We start from the raw sequence: 18,873 nt of genomic DNA on the forward strand, positions 1-18,873 counted from the left end.
GTGATGATTTGGAAGCATCGTCCGAGTAAGTACGGGCGCCATCGCCGAATCGACTCGACGATCGCGTACGCTTCCTTTTCGTCAGACGAATGTCTCCGCTCAGTGGAGGTAAGAGTCTGTGAAAAGAAAGCCACCGGACGCCCTCCTTGGGAGAGGGTCGCCGCTATGGCATGATCTGAGGCATCACTTTCTAGGAGGAAAGATCCGCTCTCGTCGATCGTCGCCACAGCGGCACTGGCAATGTTGGCCTTAAGGCCTCCAAAGCAGCCTGACGCAGAGGGAAAGTGTCGCAGGCCACAAGGGGGCGAAGTTTCATGGAGAAATTTTGGACCCACTTAGAGTAATGGGCGAATAGCCCGAGAGCGCGCTTCAGGGACGCCCGATCGCTGGGAGGGGCCATGTCGAGCAGAGGTCGCAGACGCTCCTTATCCGGAGCGACAGAGCCATGGGTCACAGTGTACCCCAGAAGATCTATCTTGCGTAGGGAGTATTGACACTTAGCCTCGTTCATGGTTAAGCGATACGTCTGCGCGACCTCGAGGAAGCGCTTCAGATTAGCATCATTGTGCCCTTGGTCATACCCACAAACCGTAAGATTGTCTAGATAGACGTAAACATCGGTCAAGTTCTCCCTCGCAATGAAGTCATCCATGGCCCTCTGAAAACAGGATACCCCGTTCGTCACCCCAAAAGGCAATCGAGTAAACTGGTACAACCGTTGCCCCGACTCAAATGCGGTATAGATACTATCGGTCCTAGAGATAGGGATCTGATGCTCCGCACTACGGAGATCGAGAGTGCTGTAGACCGAGTATTGGGCCACCTGTCGCACCAGCGCGTCCATCCCTGGAAGGGGGTAGGCATCCAGCTGTGTAAAGCAGTTAATCGTTTGGGAATAGTCGATTACCATGCGTCTGCGGTATGCTTCGCTTCGCACCACTAAGACCTGGGCCCGCCACGGCAACCGGCTAGGTTCTATGATACCGTCTTTCAAGAGCTGAGCCGTCTCTCCCGCAATGAATTGCATGTCTGCTCGAGAGTAGCGCCGTGATTTTACCGCCACAGGTGTACAGTCGGAGGTTAAATTGGGGAACAGCGAAAGTGGCTGGATTTCCATTTTCGCTAGGGCACACACAGCAAGCGTGTCAGGCCCACCAAACTCCATTTGCAGTCGTCCATGTCGCTTAAGAAAATCGTGTCCCAACAGAATATCAGCACATAAAGCAGGTAAGACCATGAGGTGTACATCTGGGAAAACCCGTCCCTTTATCACGAGTTTCAATCGACATTCCCCCTTCGTGCTGAGCCGAAGTCCCTGGGAAGCCATGAAGATCCGTCTCGTAGCCCCCAAGACCTGCCAACCATGCCTGTGCACTAGTCGCTGATCGATAAAACTATCCATAGACCCTGTATCCACCAAGGCATGCACACAATGGCCCTCGACCATGAGGGGAATAATGGCTTGAGCCAGGCCGGACGAGCCTGCTGGGAGTGGGACCGAACCACCCGTGTGAGTCGGTCGCGCCTCGCGGGTGGATCCTATGCCAGCTGCAGTTTTCCGGGCATCAGAGGGTGTCCGTGGAGTTTCGTATAAGTTGTCAGGGAGTCCTATGCAATCAGCAGTTCTGCGGTCGTTGCCGGAGTATTCGTTGTTCATGGGGCATTCGTTGAAGCTGTCAGAGAGCTTTCCCATGCATTCCGCAGTTTCGCGGTTCAAAATCGCTGTTTGACGAGTATGGGCCTCCGTAGTTTGTACCCAACACGTGTCGCCGCCAGAGGACGCTGTACGCTCTTGAGAGACGTGACGGTTACGTACCGCTGGGGTTTGGCGTAGCCCCAAAGTCCCTCGCGTTGCCCGGAGTCTAGTCAAGGACGCACGTTCCGTGTCCGATTGAGGATGAGACAGTTGTGGCTGTTCGGTGTCTCTTGCCAAGGCCGGTTGGGCGACCAGGGGCCCGCGAGGAGGGGCACTGCCCATCAAAGCCGGGTAAGGCGCCGTGTTCTGTGCTCGGCCCATAGGCTCTGCAATAAGCCCATTCAAGGTCGCGCGCGGCCGCGAACTGCGTGCAATTTTCCGGCACACTTTTGCATAGTGCCCCTTTTGCGAGCACATATGGCATATTGCATCCCGAGCCGGACACACTAACCGGGGTGGTCGTTGACCCCCCACAGAAGTAGCATGTGGCTCCGCGTAAGGTCTTGGGTCTGGCCGTAGCGGCAGCCATCAGGATCCCCGGATCCTCCGCCAGGGCAACCTGGAGTTCCGCGAGCGGGCCCGCTCCCGGTTCTTCAGTGGTAGCACTCTCCGGCCGTGCGTGTGGCGAGGTCCCCGCCAAGAGGCGCGTGCGATCATAGTCGTTTGACTGCAGCCGCGCTTCGGTATATACTTTTCCTTGTTCTAGAGCCGCCGTGAAGGTCAGGTCGGTCTTCTCCAAGAGCTTGAGCCTGAGGTCCTGAGAGGAGACTCCGGAGACGAAAGCGTCTAGGAGAAGGTCATCTTGAACCAGCTCGTGAGTCCGTGGCTCCTGGGTGCTGTCTTGCAGGAGTTGCCGGAGCTCCTGGGCATAGTGATCCATCGACTCATTTGGTTGCTGGCGTCGTGATGACAGCAAATGCCGAGCATACACCACGCTCCTTTTCTTTATGTACAATCGCTTGAGCTCCGCAACAGCGAGGTCGTACGTCGCACATCGTGCAATACTGTTGTACACCTTGTAGTCGACTTTGGACCGGAGCGCTGCTAGCTTCGCAGCAGCTGTCGGCACGGCGTCCTGGTCAGCGAATTGGTTCTCCAAAGTTTTCAACCAGTGAGTCAGTTGCAAACCAGCATCCGGGGCTTGCGGGTCGGCGCAGAATTGCGATACCACCAGCATCTTGTTTCCCGCCATGTCCGTAGATTTTAATGGAATTAAGTGTTGTGGAAATCATTCAAGTCCACAACTTTAGTCCATCTGTTGGTTTAATTCCATTAGGACCTTTGACATCATTCTGCAAATACAGGAATGCAATAGAAATAAGGTTTGGCATCACATAGGTCAATCCATAATATAGTTCAATGAAAGCAAGCATAATATTCTATGCGGTATGTACCGTTAGCGAGTCTACTAGTCATTGTAACATGTCACAGGAGAAGTCGCCTAGAGCAGCGGCCGCATCGGGTCTTATAGCCGCGCCCCCCTAGTGGTGTCAGCGAGCAGCGAGCATCACCTGGGTTCAGCGTTAATATGATTTCACTACACGTTAATACAATTCAGCGTTAATACGATAGGAGTTTCTCGCCTGGCATGAATGGTGGAATGTTGGATATTGTTATCTTGGTCGCCGGCGTATCCATAGGGGATACCGTAATATAATGACCCCCTTTTATGGTTAGACCGGTACTAACGACGTCATGAAGAAGCTTTTCTTCTGACACGAAGACAACAAATTTCTGGTTCATACGTGATGCCGCTCGAACATTACCGTCTCCTATGATGGATCCCATGGCAAGGATAATGTCCTCAGTAGGAGCTCCTTCAGGCGGAACACATGCGAATGCATGCTTACGCGTTAGATTTTCGAAAGCCTCGTAACGAGAGCGTATATTCGCCATACCAGCGAAATCCCCCCCCCCCCCTTGTCCGAACCGGACAGGAACGTATCAAACCTAAATAATCGAACTAAAGTAAATAATAAACATGCATTATAAGCACAAAAATGGCTTACAAAGCACCGTCAAAGCCAGTAGGCCGCACTCAAAATGGGCCCGCTCTCAATCCTCTCTCCCTCAAAGACAAGGGTGCAGAACGGATGAAAACACAATGCCAAAGCACACAGGATAGAAAAGGAGAGGGAGGGGGGCAGGGGAGGGGGAAAAACTCACAACGGACTCACCAAAACACAGAGCAGTTGCTCACAGCCGCCATGACGCCACGCCCAACACAAACGGCCTGCAGGGGGCGAGAGAGAGCGAGAGAGCGAGAGAGAGAGAGAGAGAGAGAGAGAGAGAGAGAGAGAGAGAGCGAGAGAGCGAGAGAGCGAGAGGGCGAGAGAGCGAGAGGGCGAGAGAGCGAGAGGGCGAGAGAGAGAGAGAGGGAGAACGAGAGAGAACATAATGACGTGACGAGCGCCATCACATCGCTCTATGACCATGACCAATAATTAATCACCTTTCGGGGCAAGGCCTCACGGCCCTTCTTGCAATCCCTTGCCATGACTCGGCTGGTGGCGTTAGTGGTACTGTTCGATTGTCAGGATGTGGTTGGTGGTTATGTTATTTAGAGTAGGTGCGGATCGCATGGCTGGTGCTGCGTGTGTCATAAGGAATGAAGGGAAAACCACAGAGGCAGCTACATACAGGGAAAGTTACCTTATACCCTAACTAATTAGCATAGCTCCACCCCTCGCATGGAGACACATATGCGATCTTACCGGACATGCGGCCTAACGGATTCCCTACTTAGTTACATAAAGGTTCTTCTTCTTCACGGCATGCTATTCTATACAATCTACCTGGACTAAGGTACTTCATTGCCTACCCCTATAATCGTAACAATATATATATATCTATCTATCTATATATATATATATATCTATATATATATATATATCTATATATATATATATATATATATATATATATATATATATATATATATATATATATATATATATATATATATATATATATATATATATATATATATATATTGTTGTAGGTGACGGGTCGCGCCTCCCGGCACGGCCGTCCCACGGGTGCAACGCCGGCTGGTTCGACACAGATCTCGGGTTACGCGCCTCTATCGCGATACCAAATTACACCTGTGCCTTGCCAGTTGGGGAGACACCCGTCGCTACAGGTTGGGTTTGTCAGAGACCGAGCGAATTCTGCCGCAACCTGTAGCCAGCTTGGTTTTAATTACAAATCGAGCGGATTGCTCTTCAATGCGACACAGATGAATGCAGTGCGGCAACTTACGAATCAACCAGATTTAATGGGGGAACATTAGGGTACACAAAACAAGCAAGGCGTTCACGATAACATTATAATTCAACTATGAGTAATAACCCGCTCTTATCTAGGGAGCTACAATTAAGGGTTTCGCGGGGTGACCCTAACGAGATAAACCTTAGGCCTGGACAACATTCATACAAGACAGGGGGTACTTGGTGGTGTTGATGGACGAGAGGTGAAGATGTGAAAAGGGCGAATGCAGCTCGTAACAAGCCGATGTCGCCGGATTCGAAGGCCCCGCTTGGGCCTGCAGTCTGCCAAATGGCGGCCCGCCCTCTTATCGGCCACGCATCAAGCGTCGCGAAATGGCGGCCACCCGCTCTCCTTATCGGCCACGCGATCAGCACGATTGTCGAACTCCCTTCTTCCGAGAGAGAGAGAACTCCGTTATTCTCACTCGCCTTGGTGGTTCTCGTTCTTCCGCCATCAATGCCCGGCGCTTTTCCGTTTCTCCCGCTCAACCACGCGCGGAGAGAGCCCTCCGGCGGGAACCCGCCGCGAAGGCCTGTCCACACGCCATCCGCGCATGCGTCTTTTTTTACCTCCTTCCTCGCACGTGCTCAGCGACCCCTCGAAGCGCCGCTTCCGGTTTTTGACGGCGCTTGTCGTTTTTGCCCGCTCAATCGCGCTTTCTCACGTCAATCCATTGCCTCGATCATGGCATTGCAACCGAGGCCGGTCTTAATGGAACTTGCACCTTGTTTGATTGTCAAGATGTAATTAAAAGGGAACCGTCTCTTGTACACCACCAATGCACCACACAAAACAGCCTGCTACACCTTCCGACACAAAACTACCATCCCAGTACAGACGATCTATGGTAAACATACATCTAAGAGGGGACCTGAACTAATTCTATATTTAATAAACCACTAAGGGCCATTTCCGCAACACTACCCCCACCTTTCTCCCGAGGCTCTCCCGAGCCTCCACTAGGGGCAGCCCACGGGAATGGCCCTGTCTAACGTACAGCACAAATCTCCCATTTACTCTAACCCACAACATTGCAAGCACTTAACTCCAAGAAGCAAAGTATCAGTAAGATTGGCATGTCCCTATCCTAGTGTGTCGGATCACTAATCTAACAAACACATCCACACTCTATGCACAATACTTAACATTCTAATTATGCATTTGCGCAGGAGGGCATTCAATGTTACTTTCAACACCAATATTCACATCGGAGCAAGACATTCAGAGTTTCAAAGCTTCTTGACGTGTTCGCTCCTTCACGCCTCCTCCCGGCAGTGTTGTGTCTTCACCCCAGAGGGGTTTCCTTACTTCGTGGCCTTATTGGCCTCTCACCAGGTGAGTTCAGTCGGCCCAGTGGCCTAATCTCACAAAGAGTCCTTCGGCCCACTGAGCCCACAAGACGGCATGAATCTTCGGCTGCAACAGCCCGCAAAAGCACTTTGGCCTCCATGGCCCACAAAAATGCTTCGGCCCACATGGCACACAACCGAGCAGCAGCAGGCAACAAGCCCTGCCTTGGACAGCAGGTGGCACAGTTCTACCGATGGTAAGCAAATGCAGTCTGGAGGCATTCTTGAGGGTGTAAGTGGGGGTGATGACCTCAGCCCAGGCAAAATGAAGAGTACCCTTAACCTTCCTTGCCTGACTTATCTTGGTACGACTTGTTTTAGTATGGTCTTCTTAAAAAGTCCTTTCACTTTTTAGCTGACAGGATGGTGTGCTTCTTAATCAATTGTTATCTGTGTGCTCATGACACACTGGTGGCTTCTCTGGCACTTGGAGAGGGCGACCGAACCTGGCCCTTGTTCACAACTTTCCCATCAACACGACTCGTACCAGGTGTCACACATGAATGGTGCGGAGGAGAGTTCATCGAACCTAACCTTTTACTTGAAGCTCTAACCAATGGCACAAACCCTGCCATTGCCACAATGATCCTAATGACCCATTTTTCCCAACCTGGCACACTGTTCCATTCTTTTAAACCTGGGCAAGGCCCTTATTTGTCTCTTTTTTTTCACTTGGTGGTGCCAGGCATAACTCATTGGCTGGGGAGTGTGACTACAACTAGGCCTCTTTGCCTGCTTCCAATAGGTGGTGGGGGACACCCAGCGACCTCGGGGTTCACCTGAGCGCGCCTCTGGCGCTCCTAAATAAGGGGTGGCTCTCTAGCCCCCACACTGTGCTCTCCAAGCACTCTAACCGGGTGGCTCTCTAGCCCCCGCACTGTGCTCTCTTAGCACTCTAAACCCTACTGTCTGGTGTCCCCTCCCGACTCACCAACTTCCAATACCATGTCACACTCCCAGCCAGTACCACCATACCTTGGCTGCACCTACCCCTAGCAGTCCGCCTGCACAATGGAACAGCAGCCAGAATCCACGTCAAATCCACTAAGTCCCCCTAACCTACACTCACTTGGTTAGGAGACTCCTACCAACAGGGTACATTGTTCGCACTCACTCTCCTCATTCACACAATCACGCCATTCATCCCAAACACCTTCGTCATTCATTCCACAGTGCCACACACCCAGTCCACAACACCATCCAACACCTTCCACTTTTTGCAGGGGTGTTTAACGCCCTGTCTGTCATGTCCCCACTATTTCTCTCACTTTTTTTTTCTTTTTTTTTTTAAATAGTCACGCACATCCACTTGTGCCACTCTTGTCTCTTCTGTCAGTCTCTCAATTTGCAATCTCTCTCGATATTATTTTCAGTCAAGAATTCCCTTTTTTTTTTTTTTTCTTTCCAATCTGGCCTGCTTCTGTGGCTCATTGGAAAGGGAGTGAGGGAAGGAATCCCTCATTACCCCTTACATGGCCCCGCCGCCTTTCCGCCACGGCTCATAAGGGTCACGTCTCAATTGGGGTCGTGGTCCACCCCCTCCTTTTCTCCAGGGTTCGCGGAAGTCAGGTAGACCCCACTTGGGGGAGCGGCCTCCCCCTCTTCTCTTTAATTCCCTGAAGACAGGTAAATCCCATTTAGCTAGCCGAACCCCTCGTGTCCTCAGAGAGGTCCGATGACCAAGGGACACCTGGCGGTGTCGTTGCTGGGCCCCTCTTGTTCGAAAATGGGTCCAGGGAGTATGTGACGCATGCCAACGCCGCCTGCTACGCATCTGCGCTCTACCTCGAAGTTCCTGTGAAGCTGAGGGAGAAATTACAATCCCCTTTCTAAAGCCTGCTCCTGGTGGAATTTCTATTTCCCCTTGCACCTCGAACCTATTTCCTACGTCACCACTCATTCCATGCTCCGCACTCACACACGTTTCGGCCTTGACAGCACACCCCGGTGCTGTAAACTGGACTATGGGCTCACAGCATTCATCCACAGGCATTCCATCCACACATTCAGGTGTCACGCATACGTGCACCCCATCGGACGGAGTCTCTTGATTAACATCAAATCCAATTGCGAACTTAAGCTCATCGTCCGCACCATGTATGCAGATGCCCACGTACCTGCTTCATTCCAAAGTCACATCGGTCCGGTCGCTCATCATTGGTTCGCCACACTCCTCTGGGCCTGTCAGCTTCACTTGCTGGACCTGCTCAAAATGTGTTTCATGAGTCAACAACCCCGTAAACTCCCTCCATGTCTCCATCACCAGGGTTTGCTCCAATTGTTGTTTCATTCGACGAGTGATGCCAATCAAGTCCTGCACCACTAACATTCCTCCCTGTGATGACGTCACACATCCCACATTATTGTGCTGCCCTACTTCCTGGCTCCATTTTCTTTCCCAGTTGAGTCGTTCTTCCTCTCTGAGCCTTTTTAGTTGTTCGTTACCTTTCCGGAGTCTTTCCATCTCTGCGGACTCCACCCTTGCTTTCTCCTTTACTTGGTCAATTTCCGATTCATATTCCTCTTGTTTCTTATGCCACCGTCCCTCTTGTGCTTCATTCTCCAATCTCGTCGTTTCTCTCAATTGATTGATTTCCTTTTCCTGCTTCATTCGATGTTCTTTCATTACACGTTCATCCATCTCATTCTTTGACCTTGCTTTGGCTTCTGCCTGTTCGATCTGCACAGTGTAGTTCCTTTTTAGTTGATCAATTTCAAATTCATATTCTTTTTGTTTCGTATCCCATCGTCTCTTTTGTTCTTCATTCTCCAATCTCGTCGTTTCTCTCAATTGATTGATTTCCTTTTCCTGCTTCATTCGTTGTTCTTTCATTACACGTTCATCCATCTCATTCTTTGACCTTGCTTTGGCTTCTGCCTGTTCGATCTGCACAGTGTAGTTCCTTTTTAGTTGATCAATTTCAAATTCATATTCTTTTTGTTTCGTATCCCATCGTCTCTTTTGTTCTTCATTCTCCAATCTCGTCGTTTCTCTCAATTGATTGATTTCCTTCTCCTGCTTCATTCGTTGTTCTTTCATTACCCTTTCATCCATGTCATTCTTTAACCTGGCTTTGGCTTCCATCTGTTCAATCTGCACAGTGTGGTTCCTTAACGTTTCCTTCTCCGTCCTCTCTCTTTCCTCACTTAACATCCTCAGCTTGTTTTGTAATTCCCTTTCTTTGTTTTGGTGTTTCTGTAACTCCATCTCATTTTTTAGTCTTGCTTTACCTTCTATCTGCTCAATCTGCCCAGTGTGTTTCCTTAACATTTCACTCTCCATCCTCTCTTTTTCCTCACTTATCTCCTCTACTCTTTCGCATGCTTCCTCTCTCCTTTTGTCCATCCTCTTCCCGTATTCCTTGCTACTTTCCATTTGACGTGCCAGTTCATTTCCTCTGTACTCTGATTCCCGAAACTGGCTTGATTTCTCAGACAATTCTCCCTTCAGTTGTTCCAATTCCAAATCGTGTTCCTCTCTTTCCTTTTTCAAGTTCTCCCGATCCCGGGAGTTTCTGCTTTGTTCTTTCTCTATTCTCTTGTTCAGTTTGCTCTTCTCTTGTTCCATGTATTCCTCCCCTCTTTTTATCTTCTGTTCTAGGCTTTCTCTTGTCTGATCACCGGATCTTACCTTTTCCTTCAGTTGTTCCAACTCATGGGTACTCCCCTCTACTTTCCTCTTTTCTCCCTGTAGTAGACAACTCTTGTATGGTGCTGTTCTCTATTGCGTTCTCATCTTGTGTAATACTGCGCATTGTTATTTGCATATTCTGTATCTATTATCTTATTCTAATATCTACCATCGCTTTCTTTGTCTTGCAGATTGATTGTTCATCGTTGTTGCTAATAAACCTGCATTCAATTGATACATTCTTGTTTATGAACAATCAACTCATCTGAAGATGCCTGCTGCAGTCTGCCCCTTCCCGAGCTGTGTCTACGTTACTGACAGCACTGACAATGCCGTTGCTGCTATCCAGCTCTCCATCCACGCCATGACTCACACGTCCATTGCACCAGCCAAACCGGACAAAGTCAGCCGTCCTCGTATCCAAACCAGCGGTACCAGCGAAGATTGGCAATATTTCACCAGAAGATGGGATGGTTACAAGGCAGCGACCCAGATAATCGGCAATGATGTTCGCGTTCAACTCCTTGAATGTTGTGATGATAACCTACGACGTGACCTCCACCGCAGCAACCCACGCATTGAAATCAAGGACGAGGCAGCTATACTACAAGCCATTCGGTCCCTTGCTGTCCGAGAGGAGAATACCATGGTGTCCCGCGTAAACCTCCACAACATGCGACAGGACCGAGAAGAACCAATTCGCACCTACGCAGCCCGTCTGGCTGGTCAAGCTGAGATCTGCAAGTTTTCTGTTGTATGCTCATGCAATCCCCCTACTGATGTCAACTACACCAAGGACATGGTTCGCGATGTCCTATGTCGGGGACTCGCCGATCAAGATATACAACAGGACATTCTCGGCGATCAAAATCAGAACATGAGCTTGGAGGAAGTTCTCATTTTCGTCGAGGCCAAGGAAGCAGGGAAACGTTCCCAGAATGCCTTGCTCGATAGTGAAGGCGCTCATGGCGCAAGCCAATACAAAAACTGGAAGAACAAAAGAGCCCTGATCACTACCGACAAGCAGGCGGCCATTTGTAGTTATTGCGGCAAAACTGGTCATGGCAAACAGCCGAACATCGACCAAAGGCGTCAATTCTGCAATGGCTACGGGAAAACATGCAGTAAATGCGCCACTCGCGGCCATTTTGCACATGTCTGCCGGGGAGGCACGAAAAAGGCGGACAACAAACCTACGGACAAATCAATGGATGCTCATGATGTGGAAGAAAGCAGCCAGGTCCACGATCTCCTCTGCTCTGTCACGGAACGAGAAACGGCCATTTGGAAGCCGCAAATTAAAAGGGCCATGGCCACCTTGTCAACTCCACTACACCTCGACCACCATATATTTGACCACCTCTCTGGCTGGACCAAGAAGAAGTCTCAACCCCAGCCGTACATAAAACTCATAGCACGGATCGATAAGGAATCTTATGACCATTTCGGCCAGCCACTGTCATCCCGACCAAAATCGGCCAGGCTCCAGGCCATGGCCGACACTGGCTGTCAAAGCTGCCTCACAGGACTTAATATTTTCCACAAACTCGGGCTGCGTAATGAAGACCTGTTACCTGTCAACCTGAAGATGAATGCTGTTAACAGTGGAAGGGTCCGGATTATCGGCGCCATGCTCCTACACCTGTCTGGTCGCACAGCCAATGGCGACATTATTGAAACCCGACAAATCTGCTACATCTCACCTGACACACGGAACATGTATCTCAGTCGTGAAGCATGCGTCGATCTAGGCCTCGTGTCTAGTAGCTTCCCAACCATTGGCGAATCCAACACAGTTGGTGCTGCAGTGGCAGCAGTTATCGATGCAAATTGTAACTGCCCGGAAAGATCGCTTCCCCCTACACTGCCTACATCTATCCCATTTCCGGCCACTGACGAGAACCGAGAGAGGCTAGAGAAATGGCTACTGGAGTACTACAAAAGCAGCACATTCAATGTCTGCGAACACCAGCCACTACCCCACATGGAAGGTCCGCCTCTCACACTGATGGTTGACCCCGAGGCAACACCAAAAGCGGTGCACACCCCAGTGCCTGTCCCCTTACACTGGCAGGCAGAAGTCAAGGCTGGTATCGATCGCGACATCAGGTTAGGGGTTCTGGAACCGGTGCCAATTGGTGAACCAGTGACATGGTGCAGCAGAATGGTCGTCTGTCCAAAGAAGGATGGGACCCCACGGAGGACAGTTGATCTGCAACCACTGAATGCGCACTGCACACGTGAGACCCACCACACCCAGTCACCCTTCCATCAAGCAATGGCGGTGCCACATAACACCAAAAAGACGGTAACAGACGCCTGGAATGGCTATCACAGCGTTCCAATCAGAGAATGTGACCACCATCTGACAACGTTCATCACACCATGGGGCCGATACCGTTACTGCACCACTCCCCAAGGTTACATCGCTTCAGGTGATGGATACTCCAGACGATTTGACGAAATTGTATCGGACTTCAAAAACAAGTCCAAATGTATTGATGATACCATCATGTGGAGCGACACATTGGAAGAGAGCTTTTTTCAGACATGCAACTGGCTCGACCTGTGCGGCCGTAATGGGATTACGCAAAATCCGACGAAATTCCATTTTGGTCAGGACACGGTCGAATTCGCTGGATTCGAGATCACCATGGACAGTGTACGACCATGCCAAAGGTATCTCCAAGCGATACAAGACTTCCCCACACCAAAAACAATTACTGACATTCGCTCCTGGTTTGGGCTAGTCAATCACGTAACATACTGCTTCAGCATGACCGAGAGGATGCGACCTTTTCGGGACCTCCTAAAACCATGCACCCCCTTCTTCTGGGATGCAACACTACAATCCCTATTCGAAGAATCAAAACGACTCATCATATCTGAAGTCGCAAATGGGGTCCGGATCTTTGACAAGGAACGGACAACATGTCTCACAACTGACTGGTCGAAGGATGGGATTGGCTTCTGGCTCCTCCAAAAACACTGCAGATGCCCTGGTGAAACCCCACAGTGCTGCCCCGATGGCTGGAAAATCACCCTTGCTGGAGGCCGCTTCACCCATGCAGTGGAGTCGCGCTATGCTCCGATAGAGGGTGAAGCTCTAGCAGTGGCGGACAGCCTGGAAAAAGTAAAGTATTTTGTGTTGGGATGCAAGAACCTGATTATTGCCGTCGATCACAAGCCCTTAATCAAGCTTCTTGGTGACAGACGATTAGAGGACATCCATAACACGCGGCTTGCCAACTTGAAAGAAAGGACCCTAGCATATCGTTTCCGAATTATCCACATCCCGGGAAAACGTCACTGCGTACCAGATGCGATTTCACGACATCCGTCGGGTGCCAGACCATCGGAACGACTGCCACTGGTGGATGACATTTCCTCCATTATGGATGTGGCCACATCGACTACACTAAGACAGCACACCTTGACTGGGCTGTGGACCACAGATGACGACACTGGCATGGAAATGGCTATTTCTATGGCAGCCATCAAGACACTCGATTCTGTGCGGTCCGTCACTTGGGACGATGTTCGGGACGAAACAGCAAGTGACACTCAGATGCTGCAGTTACTCAATTCTATTGAGCAGGGTCTACCTGCCAGTCGGGACGATTTCCCTGTGTCCATTTTGGAATACTTTCCCTTCCGTGAACACCTCTACACTATTGATGGCATAGTGGTCTACAAGGGGAGGATTATCATCCCACCGAAGCTACGGAAGCTCGTCCTTGAGAATCTTCGTGCTGCTCACCAAGGAGTCACGGCTATGACCACCCGGGCCAGCAGCTCGATCTTTTGGCCTGGAATCACTCCCCAGATTCATGAGATGCGCAATCGCTGCTCACACTGCAATCGGATGGCCCCATCGCAACCAAGCGCTCCACCTACAGCCTCAGCTGAACCTGCCTACCCTTTCCAGTACGTTTGTTCAGATTACTTTCATCACAAGGGTCGGAGTTATTTGGTCACCGTTGATCGTTACTCTAATTGGCCAATCATTCAGCTAACAACTGGCGGGGCACAAGGCCTAGTGAAATGTCTGCGGTCGAACTTCGCCACTTATGGTATCCCCGACGAATTGGCATCTGACTGTGGGCCAGAATTCACGGCACATGACACCCAAGACTTCTTGCGTCGGTGGGGCGTTAACCATCGGTTGTCATCCACTGCCTTCCCACACAGCAACTGTCGTGCCGAGATCGCAGTCAAAACATCGAAAAGAATGATCACCGATAACACTGGTTCCAATGGTGAACTAGACACTGATCGGTTCCAACGTGCAATACTCCAGTACCAGAATGCACCGGATCAGGACACTAGGTTGTCTCCAGCCATGATCATCTTCAAGAGGCCAGTCAAGGACTTCATACCCATCATCCCAGGCAGATACTTGCCATCGGACACCTGGCGGGAAACACGCAACAATCGTGAGGAAGCTTTGCGCATTCGGCATGCCAGGGAGATCGAAAGACTCTCTGAACACACGACAAAACTACCTCCACTGGCCGTCGGGGACCATGTCCGGATCCAGAACCAGACCGGCCTGGAACCACGAAAATGGGACCGGACCGGAACCGTGATCGAGGTAAAACAATTCGATCAATACGTTGTCAAGGTGGATGGCTCCGGAAGAATCACTCTCCGGAATCGTAAGTTCCTGCGACGTTTTACGCCTTTCAGCATGACAACTCCCACTACGACTGGCAAAAGTGGCATGCTGCCAACCGTTATGCCAAGTGTTATGCCAATCGTACCGAAATACTTAATGTCTGGTACCCAACCCATCGCCGCTCCAAGAGTCTGTCTCAATCCTGTTACCACTCCCCAGAAGGGTGAACCCCAACATGTCATTGCGCCGGGCTTACCATCACGGACACTCCGCTCCACCACCGCGATGACACCACCCGCGAGAGTCGCTAACCAACCACATGTGCAGACCACCGCCACACCTCCACGGTCACTGCCTATTTCTGCCCCCTTGACGGTTCGGGTGATGATGGACCAGCTGGAGGGGACTCCGGCGTCGGACAGGGCGATAGTGAACCACCAACCGGAGACTCCCACAATGGACCAGGAAATTACGAACTGCCCTCAGAGGACTCCGACGATTGATCGGGTGGTGACGGGCCGCCCGAAGCGAATTATCAAACCACCAGCCCGATTCAATTCAGAAGAATATCAATTATAAACTCATGTGATCCTTTTTCTCGGTCTCCAGTTTCGTTCTATTCTGTGTCACAATTGAACGTTTTTGGGAAAGGGAGATAGACAACTCTTGTATGGTGCTGTTCTCTATTGCGTTCTCATCTTGTGTAATACTGCGCATTGTTATTTGCATATTCTGTATCTATTATCTTATTCTAATATCTACCATCGCTTTCTTTGTCTTGCAGATTGATTGTTCATCGTTGTTGCTAATAAACCTGCATTCAATTGATACATTCTTGTTTATGTAGTACCTGGACTTTTTCCACCAATTGATTCCCTATGCCTTCCAATTCGAGAATCCGTGCTCGTTCCCATCTGGAATCTGTGTTGTCTCGCAATGCGCCGGCCAAGGCCATTTCCGTCCAGTGAATTCGTTCCTGTGCATCGACCAATTGTTGTGACTCCCTTTGCTCCTCATTTTCCTGAACCTCACTTGCCTGCTGTAGTGCCTCATGCAATTTCGTGTGTAACTCCCCAATATAATCCTCCTTACACTCCACCTGCTCCCAGGCATCCCCCAATCGTGCATGAAGCTCGTTAATGTACGCATTGTCGTCCTGCTTATTTTGCCATGACGCATGCTGTGACCACGTGGTTTGGATCGGTGGGTGGGAGCGTTTTCTTCGTGATGTGCGGCTCGTTGCACTCTTAATACCGATTCTCTCCCACCTCGTGTCACGCTGCTGAGCCGCGCAGCCATTTTGCGACTCCATCTTCCTTTATAAATTACGAAGTTTGACACCCAATCCACTCAAAATAAAAATGAAACCAAATTTGGAATTTGCGAGCGACGTGTTTTTTTTTTTTTTTTTTCTCTCTTTACGCGCCTCTCACAATCGATGTTCGGGGTGCGAAATGCACCCCAGGTCCAAATCCCACCTCCTCGACACCAGTGTTGTAGATGACGGGTCGCGCCTCCCGGCACGGCCGTCCCACGGGTGCAACGCCGGCTGGTTCGACACAGATCTCGGGTTACGCGCCTCTATCGCGATACCAAATTACACCTGTGCCTTGCCAGTTGGGGAGACACCCGTCGCTACAGGTTGGGTTTGTCAGAGACCGAGCGAAGTCTGCCGCAACCTGTAGCCAGCTTGGTTTTAATTACAAATCGAGCGGATTGCTCTTCAATGCGACACAGATGAATGCAGTGCGGCAACTTACGAATCAACCAGATTTAATGGGGGAACATTAGGGTACACAAAATAAGCAAGGCGTTCACGATAACATTATAATTCAACTATGAGTAATAACCCGCTCTTATCTAGGGAGCTACAATTAAGGGTTTCGCGGGGTGACCCTAACGAGATAAACCTTAGGCCTGGACAACATTCATACAAGACAGGGGGTACTTGGTGGTGTTGATGGACGAGAGGTGAAGATGTGAAAAGGGCGAATGCAGCTCGTAACAAGCCGATGTCGCCGGATTCGAAGGCCCCGCTTGGGCCTGCAGTCTGCCAAATGGCGGCCCGCCCTCTTATCGGCCATGCATCAAGCGTCGCGAAATGGCGGCCACCCGCTCTCCTTATCGGCCACGCGATCAGCACGATTGTCGAACTCCCTTCTTCCGAGAGAGAGAGAACTCCGTTATTCTCACTCGCCTTGGTGGTTCTCGTTCTTCCGCCATCGATGCCCGGCGCTTTTCCGTTTCTTCCGCTCAACCACGCGCGGAGAGAGCCCTCCGGCGGGAACCCGCCGTGAAGGCCTGTCCACACGCCATCCGCGCATGCGTCTTTTTTTACCTCCTCCCTCGCACGTGCTCAGCGACCCCTCGAAGCGCCGCTTCCGGTTTTTGACGGCGCTTGTCGTTTTTGCCCGCTCAATCGCGCTTTCTCACGTCAATCCATTGCCTCGATCATGGCATTGCAACCGAGGCCGGTCTTAATGGAACTTGCACCTTGTTTGATTGTCAAGATGTAATTAAAAGGGAACCGTCTCTTGTACACCACCAATGCACCACACAAAACAGCCTGCTACACCTTCCGACACAAAACTACCATCCCAGTACAGACGATCTATGGTAAACATACATCTAAGAGGGGACCTGAACTAATTCTATATTTAATAAACCACTAAGGGCCATTTCCGCAACACTACCCCCACCTTTCTCCCGAGGCTCTCCCGAGCCTCCACTAGGGGCAGCCCACGGGAATGGCCCTGTCTAACGTACAGCACAAATCTCCCATTTACTCTAACCCACAACATTGCAAGCACTTAACTCCAAGAAGCAAAGTATCAGTAAGATTGGCATGTCCCTATCCTAGTGTGTCGGATCACTAATCTAACAAACACATCCACACTCTATGCACAATACTTAACATTCTAATTATGCATTTGCGCAGGAGGGCATTCAATGTTACTTTCAACACCAATATTCACATCGGAGCAAGACATTCAGAGTTTCAAAGCTTCTTGACGTGTTCGCTCCTTCACGCCTCCTCCCGGCAGTGTTGTGTCTTCACCCCAGAGGGGTTTCCTTACTTCGTGGCCTTATTGGCCTCTCACCAGGTGAGTTCAGTCGGCCCAGTGGCCTAATCTCACAAAGAGTCCTTCGGCCCACTGAGCCCACAAGACGGCATGAATCTTCGGCTGCAACAGCCCGCAAAAGCACTTTGGCCTCCATGGCCCACAAAAATGCTTCGGCCCACATGGCACACAACCGAGCAGCAGCAGGCAACAAGCCCTGCCTTGGACAGCAGGTGGCACAGTTCTACCGATGGTAAGCAAATGCAGTCTGGAGGCATTCTTGAGGGTGTAAGTGGGGGTGATGACCTCAGCCCAGGCAAAATGAAGAGTACCCTTAACCTTCCTTGCCTGACTTATCTTGGTACGACTTGTTTTAGTATGGTCTTCTTAAAAAGTCCTTTCACTTTTTAGCTGACAGGATGGTGTGCTTCTTAATCAATTGTTATCTGTGTGCTCATGACACACTGGTGGCTTCTCTGGCACTTGGAGAGGGCGACCGAACCTGGCCCTTGTTCACAACTTTCCCATCAACACGACTCGTACCAGGTGTCACACATGAATGGTGCGGAGGAGAGTTCATCGAACCTAACCTTTTACTTGAAGCTCTAACCAATGGCACAAACCCTGCCATTGCCACAATGATCCTAATGACCCATTTTTCCCAACCTGGCACACTGTTCCATTCTTTTAAACCTGGGCAAGGCCCTTATTTGTCTCTTTTTTTTCACTTGGTGGTGCCAGGCATAACTCATTGGCTGGGGAGTGTGACTACAACTAGGCCTCTTTGCCTGCTTCCAATAGGTGGTGGGGGACACCCAGCGACCTCGGGGTTCACCTGAGCGCGCCTCTGGCGCTCCTAAATAAGGGGTGGCTCTCTAGCCCCCACACTGTGCTCTCCAAGCACTCTAACCGGGTGGCTCTCTAGCCCCCGCACTGTGCTCTCTTAGCACTCTAAACCCTACTGTCTGGTGTCCCCTCCCGACTCACCAACTTCCAATACCATGTCACACTCCCAGCCAGTACCACCATACCTTGGCTGCACCTACCCCTAGCAGTCCGCCTGCACAATGGAACAGCAGCCAGAATCCACGTCAAATCCACTAAGTCCCCCTAACCTACACTCACTTGGTTAGGAGACTCCTACCAACAGGGTACATTGTTCGCACTCACTCTCCTCATTCACACAATCACGCCATTCATCCCAAACACCTTCGTCATTCATTCCACAGTGCCACACACCCAGTCCA

The sequence above is a fragment of the Myxine glutinosa genome, chromosome 1 (genome assembly GCF_964187855.1).
Source record: "Myxine glutinosa chromosome 1, kmMyxGlut1.1, whole genome shotgun sequence".
NCBI lineage: Eukaryota > Metazoa > Chordata > Myxini > Myxiniformes > Myxinidae > Myxine > Myxine glutinosa.